At 30.9% G+C, this 21,386-nt stretch overlaps 1 long non-coding RNA gene across 5 annotated transcripts; it reads right to left on the bottom strand.

The window, feature by feature from the left end:
• Nucleotides 1–16,149: 16,149 nt before the first annotated feature.
• Nucleotides 16,150–21,386, bottom strand: LOC130826834 (uncharacterized). Of its 5 annotated transcripts, none has more exons than XR_009047137.1 (4): nucleotides 21,148–21,386; nucleotides 20,520–20,599; nucleotides 18,821–20,405; nucleotides 16,150–16,413 (listed from the first exon to the last, which is right to left on the bottom strand). It is a non-coding gene; the product is annotated as an uncharacterized LOC130826834 (long non-coding RNA). The 5 variants fall into 5 exon arrangements; XR_009047138.1 differs by having other exon boundaries at nucleotides 20,370–20,405; XR_009047135.1 differs by lacking the exon at nucleotides 16,150–16,413 and having other exon boundaries at nucleotides 17,908–18,936; nucleotides 20,370–20,405.

Raw genomic sequence — 21,386 nt, 5'->3', positions numbered from 1 at the left:
TAACATTGAATTAAATCAAAACAAATTGCTAGGATTAAAATTGGTTGAAAATGATAAAACCACTCATGTGTTTAGCACGGAATTTCAAGAAATAAAATTAAAATTAGAATCATATGAAAAAGAAAATAAGTTTCTAAAAGATCAAATTAACTTAAGAGGAAAAGGGAAAATCAATGAAATTCCCAAATGGATTCTAAATGCTAAAACCAAGAGTAAAGAAGGTCTAGGATATGTTAAGAATGAAAAAAGTAAAAAGGTATATGTAGATCTCCCTAGTAGTAAAATCTGTTCCTTTTGTGGTAAAATTGGACACCTAAAATATCAATGTGTAAAAAGGGAACAGCACACTAAAGCAAATAAAACTTATGTCGAATGCATATGGATTGAGAAACATGATTCAAATATAATCGACAGGGAACCCAAGGCTGACTGGGTTCCTAAACTTAACCATTAGTTTGCTTTGCAGGTTCAAGTGAGGGGGAACAACTCATGGTATCTCGACAGTGGGTGTTCCAAGCACATGACGGGTGATAAATCTAGATTTCTCTCACTTGAAGCGTATGATGGGGGAACTGTAACCTTCGGTGATAATATGAAGGGTGAAATAATCGCCAAAGGAAAAGTTGGAAGATCAAGCTCCCATGCCATTGACAATGTATTTTTAGTCGAGAATCTAAAACACAATCTTTTAAGTATTTCTCAATTTTGTGACAAAGGTAACTCTGTTAAGTTTACTTCTGAACGATGTATAATTTCTAGGAACAACACAGGAGACCCTGTACTAGAGGGAATCAGAAAAGGGAACACCTCTATGGTGGACCTGGACACTGTTCCCAGAAACAGTCTAACGTGTTTAAGCGTTATAGAAGAAGACCCACTTCTTTGGCACAAGCGCCTAGGTCATGCTAGCTATTCATTGATTAACACCTTAAGATCAAAAGACCTAGTAAGAGGATTACCAGCAATAAAATTTCTCAAAAATGAAATTTGTGATCCTTGTGCTAAAGGTAAACAAGTGCGGTCATCCTTTAAATCAAAGTTTCTGGTGACTACCTCTAGACCATTAGAATTAATTCATATGGATCTATGTGGACCTATGAGAACACAAAGCCGTAGTGGCAAAAGATATGTGTTTGTCATAGTTGATGATTTTAGTAGATTTACTTGGACCTTATTTTTAGCAAGCAAAGATGAAGCTTTCGATGAGTTTGTATCTTTTGCAAATAAAATACAAAAATCTACTAATAATTCAATTGTTCACATTAGATCGGATCATGGCAAAGAATTTGAAAACTCAAACTTCATGAATTATTGTGATGAACATGGTATAAATCATAATTTTTCCGCTCCTAGAACACCACAACAAAATGGAGTGGTGGAAAGGAAGAATAGAACCTTAGAAGAAATGGCTAGGACCATGTTGATTGCAAGTGGTCTACCTAGGAATTTTTGGGCCGAGGCCGTCAATACTGCATGCTATATTTTGAATCGTGTGTTAATAAGACCAATCACTTCTAAGACACCCTATGAATTACTCAAAGGTGTTAAACCAAATATTTCCTATTTTCGTGTGTTTGGATGCAAATGTTTTGTTCATGTGAATGGTAAACGAAATATAGGTAAGTTTGATGAAAGAAGTGATGAAGCAGTATTCCTCGGTTATTCATCACATAGCAAAGCTTACAGAGTTTACAATAAGAGAACAATGTGCGTAGAGGAATCTATTCACATAATTTTTGATGAAACTAACTTTTCAACAAGTGAACAAGAAACAAATAATATTAAAATAGGTCTTGCAAATTTAGAAGATGATGATGAAGGAGTTAAAATGCAAGATCCAGGAACAGCAGGTGAACAGCCAATACAAGAAGAGGCAGGGAAAACTGACCAAATCCAGGAACTGCCAGTTCAACAAGACCAGCAGACTGTTCCCAATCCAGCTGTTCCCGCAGATGACCAAGATGATCCAGTAGCTGAACAAAATGCAAATCAAGATGCTGAATCAGAACATGCTACTGTTCCCTCTAGAGAATTTGTGCCTAAACCTTGGAAATACCAAAGTTATCATCCTCTTGATCTGATTATAAGTGATATGAATAAAGGAACACAAACCAGTTCCCAACTGAGAAACTTTTGTGCTCATTTTGCGTTCCTATCATCACTTGAACCCAAAAATCACGAAGAAGCTCTAAAGGATTCCGAATGGATAGTAGCCATGCAAGATGAATTAAATGAATTTGAAAGAAATAATGTGTGGCACTTAGAACCCAAACCAAAAGGCAAGAAGGTAATTGGTTTGAAATGGGTATTTCGGAATAAGCTAGATGAGCATGGAATAATTGTAAGAAACAAAGCAAGACTCGTGGTCAAAGGGTACAATCAACAAGAAGGTATTGATTATACTGAGACATTTGCTCCGGTAACAAGGTTAGAGGCTATTAGAATTTTAATTTCTTTTGCTGCATTTATGAACTTTAAGTTATATCAAATGGATGTGAAATGTGCTTTCTTAAATGGTTTTCTTGATGAAGAAGTTTTTGTTGAACAACCTCCAGGTTTTGAGAACACCTCTTGTCTTGATCATGTCTACAAGCTTGACAAAGATTTATATGGCTTGAAGCAAGCTCCTAGGCAATGGTATGAAAGACTATCAAAGTTTTTGATTCAAAATAACTTTGTTAGAGGAAAAATCGACAAAACATTGTTCTTTAAGAATAAAGGTTCTCATATTTTGGTTGTTCAAATTTATGTTGATGATATTATTTTTGGTGCTACTAATGATTTATTATGTAAGGAATTTGCTAACCTAATGGGCACAGAATTTGAAATGAGCATGATGGGAGAACTAAATTTCTTCCTTGGTTTACAAATTAAACAAACTGAAAATGGTATTTTTATTCATCAACAAAAATACATAAAAGAACTTCTTAAGAAGTATGGGCTAAACAACGCTAAAACCAACCATACACCCATGGCTACAAATGTTAGATTAGATGAAGACCTAAAAGGAACTAACATAGATCAAACAATGTATCGAGGCATGATAGGTTCCTTATTATATCTAACTGCAAGTAGACCCGATATTTCATTTAGTGTTGGTTTATGTGCTAGATTTCAATCAAATCCTAAAGAATCACATCTCACGGCAGTCAAACGAATTTTGAGATATTTGAAGGGAACAGACGACTTGTCCCTATTTTATCCTAAAAGTGATGTTTATGATTTAAAAGGTTTTAGTGATGCAGATTATGCAGGTGATCTAGTTAAAGAAAAAACACGTCAGGTATGGTACAATTTCTTGGCACTTGTTTAGTTTCATGGAGTTCCAAGAAACAAAACATGGTTGCATTATCCACAGCCGAAGCTGAATACGTGGCAGCAGCAGCTTGCTGTTCCCAAATGCTTTGGATAAAACAGCAACTAAGAGATTTTGGTATTAAACTTGAATGTGTTCCTATTTATTGTGATAATACCAGTGCCATATGTATATCTAAAGATCCAGTGCATCACTCACGAGCTAAACACATACATATTAGACATCATTTTCTTAAGGATAACGTAGAACACAAAAATATTGTATTAAAGCATGTCAATACTAATGAACAAGTTGCAGACATTCTGACCAAACCGCTTCCAAGAGAACAATATGAAAAGATGAGATTGGAACTTGGTATGATCAAGCTCCACTAAAGTTGGTTGCATAAAATTTTCAATGAAGCATCATGAAAAAAGAGGGTCAGGAATCAACCTCAAAACCTTGATTGAAAATCAATTATTGCATGGATCAGGTAAACACGTAATGAAGTTAGTACTATGAAAATTTTCTTGTTTGCATGTTGTTAGTTTGATCAGACCACAGCAATATGTTCGTTATTTTCTTTATAATTTTTTTAATTCATCATTTTTCTATATTTTCTTTATATTTTTTTTCCATAATTCATCCTTTTTCTATTTTATTTTGATATTTTATTTTAATATTCATTTTTCATAATTTATTTCTTTTAAGTTTTTAATGTACGGCCAACTTAAATTAAAAATAATGGGAAACGGTTTTAATACCAAACAATCTTTCCATATCAAAAGCCATGATGAATGGCATTGATGAGAAAGGACGTGAGGTAACCGTCAACCCTCTTTAAAAACCCTTTATCACATCAAATCACTCAAACCATCATCTTCCTTCTTCAAAAACCGTCTCAAGAAACCGTCCTTCTTCCTTCTCTCAACACCTTCAAAAATTCAAAAATGAAAACCCCTAAATCCTCTAAATCCGGCAAGAAAACTACCAAATCCCGTATACCAGACCGACCAAAACCACTAAGAGTAGTTCTTCCACCACCATTACTGCAGGATGTACCACCCACACCAACTGAAACCACACAAGAATCACCAAAACACTCCACTGAACCCACAGGTACCAAAAGAAAGATTTCAACAGGTGGTTCATCATCCAGAGTAGTTAAGCGTTCAAAGCATGTTGATTCAAACAGTGCTGAAGAGGTTTCAAAGGAGATGACAGTAGGGTTCGGGTTGGATAAATATTGGTATGATTCTACTACCTTTCCTAGATTGCATGACATTTTAAAACATCAAGAATGGGAATCATTGATGTCAAATTTCAGTTGCAATTCAATTTTTCCAAACCTAATGAGAGAATTTATTTTAAATTTCTCAAATGATGGTGGAATGTGTTCTAGTGTTGTTAAAACTGTTAAAATTGAATTTAACAGTGCTTTATTAGGGGAATGGTTTAATGTTCCCAATGTTGGTTTTGATACATATTATATTGGGTCGAAGATTGCATTTTCTGGCATCAATGAACGAACAATTCTAAAATTTTTAGGAGTTGATCAGAAAGGGAAAATCAGTCACAATGTTCTGTCTCCTATACATAAGTTGTTGTACAATGTTGCTCGCAGATTCATTTTACCACGAAACTCAAAACGTAGTCAAGTGAGTTTGCGTGACGCTACTTTAATTTACTCCATGGAAAAACATATTAGAATAAATTTTCCTTCATTGATGATCTCTCATTTATCAGACTGCATTGAAAAGAAAAGTTTCATTGGTTATGGAGGGTTGCTAATCTGGATATTTAGAAAATTTGAGGTCCCATTGGAAGGGTTGGAGTTCCCAATGGGTCCCAATATGAAAATTGGTGCTAAATGTTTACAAAATTTGCATTTGAAATTGAATGATGAGGGGGTATTGATGCATGAGGAGGTTGTTGAAGTAGAATCTGATGAGGAAGATATTGAAAAAGAAGAAGAAAAATTGAGGGAGAGAGATCAGGAAGAAAAAGAGGAAAAGGAGCAAGAGCCTATTCCCACTGACCATATCAAAACAGAAGAAAAAGGGGAACAGGATGGAGAAGCTAGTAAGGGGGAAGCAGAACAGGAGGGAGCCTTAGGAGAAGAGGCTCATCACAATCTCTGTGATGATACAAGTGATGAAGAGATTGTGATAGCTTTGAGGAAAAAGGCTAAATTCATTAAGAGGAAGAGTAGGAGGTTAGCTTCGAAACCCAAGGCTACTGTGGTTGATGAAACACCATCTGACACCATACCTAAGCCAACACCTAATGAACCTTCCTCTCCCAAGCCAACCACATCATCACCACATCACAATCCATCACCACCTCCATCACCAATACAGTCTACACCACCACCGTTTCAGTCACACACTTCACCTGATGTAGGTTGTACTAACTATGATTATGTTCCTGCAGCTTCTTTAGACTCTGTCCTCTCTAAGCTAAATGACCTCCAGTCTCACTTCCTTGCATTTCAAGACAAAACTCGTGTCTCCCTTGCTTCAATTGTTGATCAGCTTAACCAGATGGAGAGCCGTCTTGGTGCTAAGTTGGACACAGTAGAAGTACAGACTGAGTTCGTTGATGAAGAAGAGACTGCTCCCTGATCCTTCTTCCCATATGTTTTTAAGATTTGATTGGCTGTTACATTTCACAAACAATTTCACCTTTTACTTTGTACCATCTGGGGTACATTGTTGTTGTAATGTTGAACATTTGCTACTTTTCTTTCCTTGCTTTTATTAATGGTCTGTGACAATTGACTATATGCAGGTTTGATTTTTACTCATTGCACTTATTTTTATTACTGTCTCTTGTTTTCATCACTGACAAATCTATATGGTTTGTGCTGAGGTTTGATAACCACTAATTCTTTTTGATTGATGACAAAAGGGGGAAGATTATGCACAAACTTAAGAAGAGCAGTGAATACACAGTAACATATCTTGGTTGATTTATATTGTTTCTTATGGTTGATTTATGGTTGATTTATTATGCTAACTTAATGATCATCTGTGTACTGTGTTTTCAAATTGTGTTTTCAAGTTGATGGATATTTACTTGTTTCTGTGAATTTGTTTTCAAGTAGTTTTTGGTTGAAAATACTTAATAATTTGTGTTAGTTTTATTATGTTAGTTTTATTATGTAAGTTTAATTAATTTTAGTTTATTTCATTTAAGTTTTAGATTAATTAATTTTGAAAATTTTTAAACATAGTTGATATTATGGAGTAAATTGTTTTATTGTGAATGCTTGGTAAATTATATTTTAACGAGTTGATTTGCTAAGTTATTTAGAGTTGCTTTAATCTCTAGTATGCTCTAAGAATTTTGTTTTACTCTATTTTACTTAAGTTTGTTTTACTCTATTTTACTTAAGTTTGTTTATAAAGTTTGTCCTCATCAAAAAGGGGGAATTTGTTGGTCTCTTAAGGTTTTGATGATGACTTCACTTTTAGATAAACAAACATATTTTTAGAGATTGTTTTGTAGGTATATATCCGATTTAGTTTGAATCGTTGATGAAGCCTATGACTTGGTTCGTGGAAGATGTACATGTCTTAATATGTCCAAGATGTTAGATAAATGTTATAATGTTCAAAGTAGACGTACAGTCTACTGTTCCTAAAATGAACATTCTGACTGAAGTTGCAGCTGGAGACAGTACGTTGTTCCTACGTAGCAGGCCTGAAGAATAGCATCGACTGAAAAATTGCGAATTAATTATTTTCTGTTTTTAAGTTGATGTAATGGTTTAGAATTAATTTAATTGCTTAATTATTGATAAATTGGTTGGCAAATCTATTTTTAGGTTTTCTAAAAATAGCCCAAGACTTTTTCTTAATTAGATTTAGATCTCCTATTTTTTAGGATCTTATGTTTTAAACTCCTATGCTATTTTAAGCATTAAGGAAACTGGTTTTTCTTTGAGCAAATAACAGCCGGACACCTTCTTAATTCCACCACCTTTTGTTTTGAGAACGTGGGGTAGTGGAGGTATGTGTGAGATAGTGGACGTTATGCTTATGGTAACTGCTGGCTGTTCCCTCTATAAATAGAAGGAACTTTGCTCGAACCAAAATATATTCAAGAGCGTCCATAAAAGGGAGATCAAATTAAGAAAAATATTTTCAGTTTTTACATGCCAATCAACTTATTATATTTTTCTTAAGTAATTATTTTAATTGTAATCCTCTTGAGAAATGGCCTTGTAAGGGTTAATGTGTGTTTTGTTGTAATTAGACTTGTGGGAAGTCTAAGGGAATTAGAGAAAAGAAACGTGAGAAGAGAAAGAGAAAGAGAGAATAGAGAAAGAGAATTAGGCCTAGAGTAGAGAAGCTTCAAGTGAAGCAAACATTGTTTTGTGTAATTGTAATTAATTGCCTAAACATAGTGAGAATTTTGAAATCCCGGGGGGTCGTGGTTTTTCCTTCTTATTAGGCCAAGAAGGTTTCAACGTAAAATCTTTGTCTCTTTTTATTTCTTGCTTCTTAAGTTTAAGTTTTATTTTGTTCGTTATAATTCCGCAAGTTAGAGCAAAAAAGTAGTACAACTCAATACACAACAATTCACACCCCCCCCCCCCCCCCCCCCCCCCCTCTTGTTGCTTTTGATCATCTCTTTATATTCCAACAATTCTAAACATGACTTCTATGTTTAATTAAGAAACTAAGTGAAGAAAATTCTAGTTACCTGGATAATGGAGGAAAGTAATAATCTTTAGAAGATTAAAGAAAACTCCAAGAAAATCTCCCAAATAATTTGCAAAATAAATTTCTTGAAGTAAGCTTGAATAATTCAAAATAAGTCTTCAAAGGTAGCCAAAAAATATGATAATATTTTGGCACTTGAAGAAATATAAAGCAAGTATTTTATTATGTTTTTTTAAAAGAAAAGAATGAGAGAAAGAAAGTTTATGAGCTAGTTTACGAATGAATGAAAAATTACATAATAATAGGCAAGTATTTATAGGAGGGGAAAAACCATCCCAAAAGACTTCTCATAATGGCTGAAATTTATGAGCATTAGGAAGTTCAATCAACTTGAGGAAAAGAAAATGAAAAGATTTGAAGGTTGTTCACACATTCATTTCATTCTAGAATGTGCCAATTAGTTAAGCATGAATTAGAATCATTTAACCTAATTAAACACTAATTTTACAACCCTATCATGATAATATTGTACTAAAAAAATATTTAGTCCTCCTAATTAAAACTTGTTACCACAAGTTGGTCCAAAAATAAATAACCTAGGACATATAATAGTAGTACACAAATTAAATGAAAATAATATATCAACACAACAACAACAACAACAACAACAATAACAACAACAACAACAACAACAACAACAACAACAACAATAATAATAATATTATTATTATTATTATTATTAACAATAATAATAATAATAATAATAATAATAATAATAATAATAATAATAATAATAATAATAATAACTTATGCACATTTTAAATCACATTATAAAGCATAAAAGAGATAGTTATAATAAATCACTAATAATATCATAATCAATTATTTTAAAAAGACTAGACTTAAAGAAAAGTAACTAGAAAGTGGAATCAAATGGAAATTATGCCACAGAGAAAAATTCGGGGCATTAAAGATGAAGAATGAACAAGAATCAATGAACAATAAATGATGAACACTGAACAAGGATTAATTATCAATGAACAATGAACAATGACCAATGATCATAGAAGAGTAAACGATGAAGAATGAACATACATCAATGATCAATATAGAATGAACGATAAAGAATGAACACGGATCAATGATCAATAAAGAATAAAAGAGGAACAATGAACAAGGATTAATGATCAATGAACAATGAACGAGGAAGAATGAAAAAGGATCAATGATCGTTGAAGAATGAACGATGAAGAATGAACAACCATTAATGATCATTGAATAATAAACGATGAAGAATTAATAACGATCATTGATCATTGAAGAATAAACAATGAAGAATGAACAAGGATCAATGATCAATAAAGAATGAACGATGAAGAATGAACAAGAATCAATGATCAATAATGAATGACCGATGAATAATGAACAAGGATCACTAATCAATGAAGAATGAACGATGAAGAATGAACAAGGATCAATGATCAATGAAGAATGAACGATGAAGAATGAACAAGGTTCAATGATCAATGAAAAATTAACGATGAAGAATAAACAAGGATCAATGTTCAATGAACAACAAACGTTGAACAATGAACAAGGATTAATGATTAATGAAGAATTAACGATGAAGAATGAACAAGGATCAATGATCAATGATGAATGAACGATGAAGATTGAACTAGGATCATTGATTAAAGAAGAATGAAGGATCAAGAATGAACAAGGATCAATGATCAATGAAAAATAAATGATGAACAAGGAAAAAGGATTAATGAGCAATAAAGAATGAACGATTAAAAATGAACAAGAATTAAAGATCATTGAACAATGAAATATGAAGAATGAAAAGCATCAATGATCAATGAAGAATGAAGAATGAACGATGAAGAATGAACAAGGATCAATGATCAATAAAGAATGTACGATGAAGAATGAACAAGGATCAATGATCAATGAATAATAAACAATGAATAATGAACCAGGAATAATGATCAATGAACAATGAAGATTGAACCATAAACAAGGATCAATGATAATTAAAGAATGAACGATGAAGAATGAACATGGACCAATGATCAATGAACCCTGAACGATGAACAATGAACAAGGATCAACGATCATTGAAGAAGGAACGACGAGGAATGAACAAGGATTAATGATCTATCAAGAATAAACGATGAAGAATGAACAACGATCAATGATCATATATAATAAACGTTGAAGAATGAACAAGAATCAATGATCAATGAACAATAAACAATGAACAATGAACAAGGATTAATGATCAATAAAGAATGAACAAGGATCAATGATCAATGAAGAATAAACGATGAAGAATAAACATACATCAATGATCAATGTAGAATGAACGATGAAGAATGAACACGGATCAATGATCAATAAACAATAAAAGATGAACAATGAACAAGGATTAATGATCAATAAACAATGAACGATGAAGAATGAAAAAAGATCAATGATCATTGAAAAATGAACGATGAAGAATGAACAAGGATTAATGATCAATGAATAATAAACGATGAAGAATTAATAACGATCAATGGTCATTGAAGAATGAACGATGCAAAATGAACAAGGATCAATGATCAATAAAGAATGAAAGATGAAGAATGAAGAACGATCAATGATCAATGAACAATGAACGATGAAGAATGAACAAGGATCAAAGATAATTGAAGAATGAACGATGAAGAATGAACAAGGATTAATGATCAAGAAATCATGAACGACGAACAATGAACAAGGATCAATGATCATTAAAGAATGAACGATGAAGAATAAATAAGGATCAATGATCAATGAAGAATAAACGATAAAGAATAAACAAGGATCAATGATATTTGAAGAATAAACATTGAAGAATGAACATGGATCAATGATCAATAGACAATAAACGATGAACAATAAACAAGGATTAATGATCAATGAAGAATGAACGATGAAGAATGAACAAGTTTCAATGATCAATGAAGAATAAACAATGAAGAATGAACATACATCAATGATCAAATAAGAATGAACGATGAAGAATAAACACGGATAATTGATCTATAAACAATAAACGTTGAACAATGAACAAGGATTAATGATCAATGAAGAATGAACGAGGAAGAATGAACAAGGATAAATAATCAATGAAGAATGAACAAGGATCAATGATTAATGTAGAATGAACGATGAAGAATGAACAAGGATCAATGATCAACGAAGAATAATCGATGAAGAATGAACAAGGATCAATGATCAATGAAGAATAAACGATGAAGAATGAACAAGGACCAATGATCAATGAACAATAAACGATGAACAATAAACAAGAATTAATGATCAATGAAGAATGAACAATGAAGAATGAACAAGGATCAGTGATCAATGAAGAATAACCAATGAAGAATGAACAAGGATAATTGATCAATAAACAATCAACGATGAATAATGAACAAGGATTAATGATCAATGAAGAATGAACGATGAAGAATTAAAAAAGATAAATGATCAATTAAGAATGAACAAGGATCAATGATCAATGAAGAATGAACGATGAAGAATGAACAAGGATCAATGAACAATGAAGAATGAACGATAAAGAATGAACAAAGATTAATGATCAATGAACAATGAACGATGAAGAATGAACAAGGATCAATGATCAATGATCAATGAACAATAAACGATGAACAATGAACAAGGATGAATGATCAATGAAAAATGAACGATTAAGAATGAACAAGGATCAATGATCAATGAACAATAAACGATGAACAATGAAAAAGGATCAATGATCAATGAAGAAAGAACGATGAAGAATGAACAAGGATCAATGATCAATGAAGAATGAACGATGAAGAATGAACAAGGATCAATGATGAATGAAGAATGAATGATGCAGAATGAACAAGGATCAATGATCAACGAACGATGAAGAATGAGCAAGGATCAATGATCAATGAAGAACGAATGATGCAGAATGAACAAGGATCAATGATCAACGAACTTTAAACGATGAACAATGAGCCATGATTAATGATCAATGAACAATGAACAATGAACAATGAACAAGGATCAATGATTATTGAAGAATGAACGATGAAGAATGAACATGGATCAATGAAGAATGAACGATGAAGAATGAACAAGGATCAATGATCAATGAACAATGAACAATGAACAATAAACGATGAACAATGAAAAAGGATCAATGATCAATGAAGAAAGAAGGATGAAGAACGAACAAGGAGCAATGATCAACGAAGAATGAACAATGAAGAATGAACAAGGATTAATGATCAATGAAGAATGAACGATGCAGAATGAACAAGGATCAATGATCAATGAACTATGAGCGATGAACAATGAACCATGATTAATGATCAATGAACAATGAAGAATGAACAATGAACAAGGATCAATGATAATTGAAGAATGAACGATGAAGAATGAACAAGGATCAAGGATCAACGAACGATGAAGAATGAACAAGGATCAATGATCAATGAACAATGAACGATAAACAATGAACATGGATCACTAATCAATGAACAATAAACGATGAATAGTGAACAAGGATTAATGATCAATGAGTAATGAACTATGAAGAATGAACAAGGATGAATGATCAATGAAAAATAAACGATTAAGAATGCACATACATCAATGATAAATGAAGAATGAATGATGAAGAATGAACACGGATCAATGATCAATAAATAATAAAAGATGAACAATGAATAAGGATTAATGATCAATGAAGAATTAACGATGAAGAATGAACAACGATCAATGGTCAATAAAGAATATACAAGAATCAATGATCAATGAAAAATAAACGATGAACAATGAACAAGGATTAATGATCAATGAAGAATGAACGATGAAGAATTAACAAGGATCAATGTTCAATGAAGAATGAACGATGAAGAATGAACTAGGATCAATGATCAATGAATAATAAACGATGAACAATGAAAAAGGATCTATGATCAATGAAGAATGAACGATGAAGAATGAACAACGATCAATGATCAATGAATAATGAACAATGAAGAATGAACAAGGATCAATGATCAATGAAGAATGAATGATGCAGAATGAACAAGGATCAACGAACAATGAACTATCAACGATGAACAATGAACCATGATTAATGATCAATGAACAATTAAGAATGAACAATGAACAAGGATCAATGAGAATTGAAGAATGAACGATGAAGAATGAACTAGAATCAATGAAGAATGAACGATGAAGAATGAACAAGGATCAATGATCAATGAAGAACGAACGATGCAGAATGAACAAGGATCAATGATCAATGAACTATCAACGATGAACAATGAACCATGATTAATGATCAATGAACAATAAAGAATGAACAATGAACAAGGATCAATGATAATTGGAGAATGAACGATGAAGAATGAACAAGTATCAACGATCAACGAACGATGAAGAATGAACAAGGATCAATGATCAATGAACAATGAGCGATGAACAATGAACAAGGATCAATTATCAACGAACAATAAACGATGAATAATGAACAAGGATTAATGATCAATGAAGAATGATCAACGAAGAATTAACTATAAAAATTAACAAGGATCTATGATCTATGAAGAATAAACGATTAAGAATGCACATACATCAATGATAAATGAAGAATGATTGATGAAGAATGAACACGGATCAATGATCAATAAATAATAAAAGATGAACAATGAATAAGGATTAATGATCGATGAAAAATGAACAATGAAGAATGAACAAGGATCAAAGATCAATGAAGAATATACAAGAATCAATGATCAATGAAAAATAAACAAGGAACAATGAACAAGGATTAATGATCAATGAAGAATGAAGAATGAACGATGAAGAATTAAAAAGGATCAATGTTCAATGAAGAATGAACGATGAAGAATGAACTAGGATCAATGATCAATGAACAATAAACGATGAACAATGAAAAAGGATCAATGATCAATGAAGAATGAACGATGAAGAATGAACAAGGAGCAATGATCAATGAATAATGAACGATGAATAATGAACAAGGATCAATGATCAATGAAGAATGAATGATGCAGAATGAACAAGGATCAATGATCAATGAACTATCAACGATGAACAATTAACCATGATTAATGATCAATGGACAATGAACAATGAACAATGAACAAGGATCAATGATAATTGAAGAATGAACAAGGATCAATGATCAATGGACGATGAAGAATGAACAAGGATCAATGATCCATGAACAATAAACGATGAACAATGAACAAGGATCAATGATCAATGATCAATAAACGATGAACAATGAACAAGGATTAATGATAAATAAAGAATAAACGATGAAGAATGCACATACATCAATGATCAATGAAAAATGAATGATGAAGAATGAACATGGATCAATGATCAATAAACAATAAAAGATGAACAATGAATAAGGATTAATGATCAATGAAGAATGAACAATGAAGAATGAACAAGGATCAATGATCAATGAAGAATGAACAAGGATTAATGATCAATGAAGAATGAACGATGAAGAATGATCAAGGATATTTGATCAATGAAGAATGAAGGATGAAGAATGAAGGATGAAGAATGAATAAAGATTAATGATCAATGAACAATGAACGATGAAGAATGAAAAAGGATCAATAATGAATGAAGAATGAATGATGAAGATTGAACACGGATCAATAATCAATCAACAATAAACGATGAACTATGAACAAGGATTAACGATCAATCAAGAATCAACGAAAAATGAACAAGGATCAATGATCAATGACGAATGAACAAGGAACAATGATCAATGAAGAATGATCAAGGATCAATGATCAATGATGAATGAACAAGGATCAATGATCAATGAACAATGAACGATGAAGAATGAACAAGGATCAAAGATAATTGAAGAATGAACGATTTAGAATGAACAAGGATCAATGATCAAGAAATCATGAACGATGAACAATGAACAAGGATCAATGATCATTAAAGAATGAACGATGAAGAATGAACAAGGATCAATGATCAATGAACAAAATATCGATGAAGAATTAACATACATCAATGATCAATGAATAATGAACGATGAAGAAAGAACACGGATCAATGATCAATAAACAACAAATGATGAACAATGATCAAGGATTAATGATCAAATGATGAAGAATGAACGATGAAGAATGAACAAGGATTAATGATCAATGAAGAATGAACAAGTATCAATGATCAATGTAGAATGAACAATGAAGAATGAATAAGGATCAACGATCAATGAAGAATGAACAAAGATTAATCATCAATGAACAATGAACGATGAAGAATGAGAAAGGATCAATGATCATTGAAGATTGAACGATGAAGAATGACAAGGATTAATTATAAATGAATAATAAACGATGAAGAATTAATGAGGATCAATGATCGTTGAAGAATGAACGATGAAAAATGAATAAGGATCTTCTGTTTTTATAGTTATTAATTCTACAACAAATTAAACATACTTTTAACAATATTACACAAAAATTAATAATAGTGTTGAAACAAGGTAGTAGCAATACAATTAGCGCGCGTGAAGACGTTGTTGGAGGTAGTAGCAATACAATATAATTCATTCAATGACATAAAATAGTATTGTACATATTTTTCTCTAATGTTTTATTATTTATGTGATTTATTCAATGACATAATATAGTGTGGTACATAATTTTTCTGTAATTTGTTCTCAATCCTCAACCTTCAATCACAATTTCCAATCCAATAAGCAATTGTTTGATAATCAAACATAAAAATTGAATTGAGCAATAAAAATTTTACCTTCCTCGTACAAGCTATGAATATCAGATACAATTCGGCCATAGCTAAAGGTTTTGCAATGACTTTCGTACTTGCTAAAGATTAGTCGTTGCAATTCCTTACACCTTTATTACAATGACAAAAGTCATTGCCAAAACTTTTACGTTTTTTGCAACAACAATTATCGTTGTAAAAAGAATCCATTTTTCCCAACAACTTTCCTTGTTGCATTACATGATAATATTGTAACCGCCTCGAATTATGAAGACAAACGCTAATTGGAATTTAGTATTAATCAAGCGGAAACTTACTTTTGCCAACACAATTAAGGGGTTACGTAAAGGTCAAACCAATATCCAAGTAAAATACTTGAACCAAATCAAATCAATGTAACAGAAGTCTAAACTGTCCATAATATAGGAAAATTACAACCAAATCGAAATAAGTCCAATGTTCAAATTACATCCTTAAAATAGTCTAAATCTAAACAACTAAACTAATAGTCTCTCAAATACAATAAAGAGATCTAAACAAAAAGGGGAGTCATACTCCAACTCGGGTTCATCTTCCGCTCGCATGTCCATTCTCCGTCGAGGTGCCATAAGGTTTACTCTAAAAACAAAACAAATGGAAAAACATACAAAGCATAATATCAACAAAAAGGCTGAGTATAAACACACTAGTGTCCGTCAAACAAGTTATTAAAACCTTTTTGATTTAAGTAAATTCATTTTGAAATATGCTTTTTCATTTGATAAATCATATTATCATTCAAACCCAGTTCAATGGCTCTATAGTCATTTCAAATTCTCATTTTTTATCATAAATCATAAGATTTCAATGGATCCAAATCAATTTCAAACTCATATCATAAGTTTACATGGGTACTCTTTGAGTTATCCTGTGACTCGTTTGGTAGTCGGTCTACCATTCGCAACATGTCCGGCAAGTGTAACACAATGTTATTATGAACAATACGTGCTCAGCATTGGTGAGTCATTTAATCATGCACACAACATTTGCTGTGGCATACGTACCCGTCATTCAGGCTAAAACATTTTTGTATATAATATATATCTTGTAATTTTATTAGCATTTGAAAGTAAAAAATATTAACTTTTTCCATATGATAAACATGTTTTATTTACAACATAGCAAAATATACTTTATTTGCGACTTAGCAAAATCAAATCTTAACATTTTCCACATGGGTAAAACATGCTTAGCATAATCATATCATCAAACATAACATTTGTATTATATTGGGGCATCACTAGCATGTATGGAAATGCATCGTAACAAAAGTAATTAAAGTTCAATACGATTTTTCAAGGAAACCACTAAAATGTTTCGTTTCAATTCTTCTTAAAGTAAATATAACTTAAAAGAGTTTTGAAATTCATTCAAAACAACTAGAACATAATTCATAAGCCTATAAAATCATTATGACAAAAGATTTCATAAAACACTATTTTCTTAAATAAGAGATAGTTTTGCCGGTAATAAAATCGATAATTGATTTACAAAATACATATAAATTCTCCAACAAGGCCCAAATTAATCAAGTCATTATAATATCTTTTTTAAAATAAATTTAAGGTTGTCCCATCAGTTATAATTGGTTATACTAATTTATAACGATCTTACAAGTATTTTCGAAAATTTAGGTATTTACTGTTATTTAAATGGTGTCTTAAATCCATAAAATTTATAAACCATCTAAGTTAAACTTATTTTATGCTATGAGGGAGTAGGTTATTAATATAATTATAAATTTTTGATGTAGGTCTACTTTTACCCAAATTTAATTAACAATATTACACCTTTTAATAAATAAATATTTTCTATTAATTTGATAAATTAGTAAATAATTAATAATTTATTTTATAAAATTATACCAAAGTTTCAGAAGTCATATAACATGTTTATTAGGCCATTTGAACTTATAAAAGTCATGTATGATGTTTTATTATTTTGTATAGACATTTTATCGATAAATAGAATAAAATATGTTTAAAATTATTTGAGTCCGAATAATATATTATAAAAACTATATGATGTTCCAGAAGCTATTTTCAGGGGTATAAAATTTTAAATAACTATTAAAAATCATGTGGGGTATTTTTAATAACTAATATCGTTATTTTACCGATATACCGAATAAAATTTATTTAAGTCCATATATGGTCACGAAAATCCATATAAAGTTTTGAAAATGTATCTAATATTTACATAAGTGTCTCATAAAAGTTTGATGTCCAAAAGACGTCATTTAGTATTTATTTTATATTTTACCGTTTTCAAACTTACCGATTATTAATAACCGAGTAAAAATTATTAAGATCCTTAAAATGTCAACGAAACCTTCCCAAACTTTTACCAATTTTACCTATTGTCCATATGAGTATGTGATAAAAATTTCAAGTCCATATGTGTTTGTTTAGTAATTATTTTATATGTTACCATTTTACAATTTACCGTTAAACAATTTAACGATTATTCAAAAATCATGAAAAAATTCCAAACTAAATATATACTGGCCAAATCTTGTTGGAGACATTATAATATGTTTTTATTAATTATTTTTGATGATGAAGAGTTTATCTAATACCATGTTTTATAATAAGAGTATTTAACACCTTAAAATCCATTAAAATATCAATTTAATGAATAATTTCAACAAAAAGTATTCAAGAGATTTTGTTAATATATAGCTACTGGAAATTTCTTTTAAAATGAATTTCAAATATTTTCAAAGTTTATATAATCATTTCCACCACAATAACTTTCACAAAGTGGTGTTAAACATGCCTTTAAACATACAACAATTTATAAAATCGACATGCATAATGCCCACAATAATAATACATATAATAAATTATTACATACTCAAAATTATCATTTTGACATCATTTTTCAAGATTTAAGAACTTCTCTTTTTTATTATTAAAAACAAGTTTATACACAAAATTTCCCAACTTGTTTTTAAATCCTTTAAAAATCACCCCATGTGACATACCTCGACTCCAAGCCTATATAATTATTCCGTGAGCTCCCACGTAAGCTCCTACGCGTTCTTAGAAGTGGTTCTAACTTTGGGTCCTTGCCCTTCAAGTCTCAACTCCAACTATTCAACTAAACATATTGCATTCATCCAAATATCAATAATACTTTTGAATTTCTAACATGCACTTAACTTTCCCTAGTTAGAGTTGTTAGACTAATACTTCTGATGATTTTAACATATTTGGAGTATACTTATTATGTTGAGAAACATACTTAGTTAAGTCCCATAATTTTATTTGAATCCTTTAAGTAACAAAATTTTATGTTTCTGGAAATACTGCTTCTTACTTTCTATTATGGCCGATTTTTATAAATTTATAAGTGATGATTTTTTTAGTTTAGAGATAAAATACTCATTTTATAATGATTTTAGTTTATAGAAAGATTATGTAAAAAAAATTGTTTAACATGAACAACTTTTCACAAAAACTAGTGGAATAAAGAAATGAACATTACTTACTCTATACTTGGTGGATTTCTTCAAGTTTGGTGTCCATGGAAAGTTCTTAAGATGAAGATTATTTTTATGGGAGATTTGAATTTATAAACATAAATTTTCAAAAGTTTTAGGTGGGTATTTGAAGAAGATTTGATGAGAAAAGAAGGTGTTTTAGTAAATGGAACTTTGAAGGATTCTAGTGTTTGTTCTTGGATGAATTTGAGAGCAATTTGTTGGGGATTATGGCTAAATAAAATGGTCTGAAAATAAAGTGTTTTTGCTTCTAATATTTGCCTCTTGCATGCTTGTAATGATGCACAAGCTTTGGGTAGAACAAAGAAGGTTTTGAATAGAACAATTTGCTTGAGTATGTAAGTATACAAAGAGCTAAAAGGGGGTAGGTGACAGCCATATGGGGCTGCTGTTTGGGGCTGATTTGAGGTGGTTTTTGTCCTCAATTTGGTTTATTATGGTGTAAGAAAGGTTTATCTAAGATAGTTTAAGGTTTGGATAAAAATTGTTGTACATGTAACAAGTTATCTAACTTGTATTTCATGTTTAAAAATCACTTGTATATGTTTATGACATATTTAATTTATTCTCAACATGGATAAATAAAGTTTTCGGGTAAGTATTATAATTATCCCGAAACGTTATGGGTAGTTGCTCAACTTTAAGTTTTACCTCCAAAGTTTACCTTACTTGTTACACTTCATAACTACGTTGCGAGTTGACAAGTTTCTAATCGTCGTAGAAATTTTTCAAATTACTGCCATCACTAATTAAATTTTAATTAGTAATGAACAAATATATAAAAAAAATTAGGTGCTAAAAATGACTAATGAAATCTCATTAATAATACGACTGTTTCAAATATATTTTTTGCAACGACTCTAGTGTTGGGAAAAAATTTAGGTAATAATTGATATTGCCTTTTTTTTTGCAATGACTATATCATTGAGAATTATTAATTAAGGGGTGCATAAAAGTAATCTACATATCAATTCATCAAAGAAGCAGAAAAACTCAAAGCTGAAAATGAAAGAGGAGAGATAGAGAATACCTAACATCACCAATAAAGTTGAGAAAACTTTCCATCCTAAACAACAATCAAAACTATTATCACAAAAAGTTAACACCTTAATGAAGTATTCATCAACCAAACACAAATTAATGAACCAAAAAAATAGGAATTGAGTTAGAAAACACTAACATTTGCATCTCCTAAACCCGGTATTATCTTCAATGTCATTTCCATCATCAGAAAACACCAACTATTTCATCTCCTTCATTCTATCAGGATTAAGGCCAAGAAAAGTAAGAAGTGAGTTAAGATCAGGACCATTTTGGACCATATCGAAAACGTCAAAAACAATGCCCCCTTCCTCACCAACATCATCATTCATCTAAAATAGTAAATTTGATTAACTGTTCATTATAAAAGAAACCGTGAGATATACATCAAAGTTTTTTCCTTCTCGCTTTTTATCAAACACCTCATCCAAATTCTTTATATTATTTCATCAACAATTTCTTAAATATGATTACCAAAGTGAAATTCAGAAAAATCACAATGAATAATCCTATGACATTCCCAAAACAAGTAAGAAAGCAAAATGTACATGGAAATACACAAATTGGACAAGAAAAGCAAAATCAAGTGGCGGGCTGAGAGCCATTTCTACAAAGCAATTCAAATCTACTAAGCAAAAATTACATGTAAATACAAACTCTCATCAACTAAACCACAGAAAAACAAAATCCTATTTTTACACCTAAAACAACCACAATCAAACCAAAAAATGACAAAAGAAAAACTAAGAAACCATTAAAAAAATAACCTTTGTCTTCATCTTCATCTACATCACCACCACAACTTCATCACCATCAGCGAATGAATTTCAGAGACTAAAAAGGCAAAGCAAGAGGAAGAGGCAGGTCAGAAGAAAATTAGAATGAATAATAAATTAATTGTTCAATACTAAAAAATGAATATTTTAAGCCCGTATCTAATCTTTATATTGAAAGGAAAAGGATCTCTATTTATTTGGGTAAAGGTTTTCGCAATGACGTTGTTGTA

Source organism: Amaranthus tricolor, chromosome 11, assembly GCF_026212465.1.
Source record: "Amaranthus tricolor cultivar Red isolate AtriRed21 chromosome 11, ASM2621246v1, whole genome shotgun sequence".
Classification (NCBI taxonomy): domain Eukaryota; kingdom Viridiplantae; phylum Streptophyta; class Magnoliopsida; order Caryophyllales; family Amaranthaceae; genus Amaranthus; species Amaranthus tricolor.
This window is presented reverse-complemented; position numbering and strand designations above follow the sequence as displayed.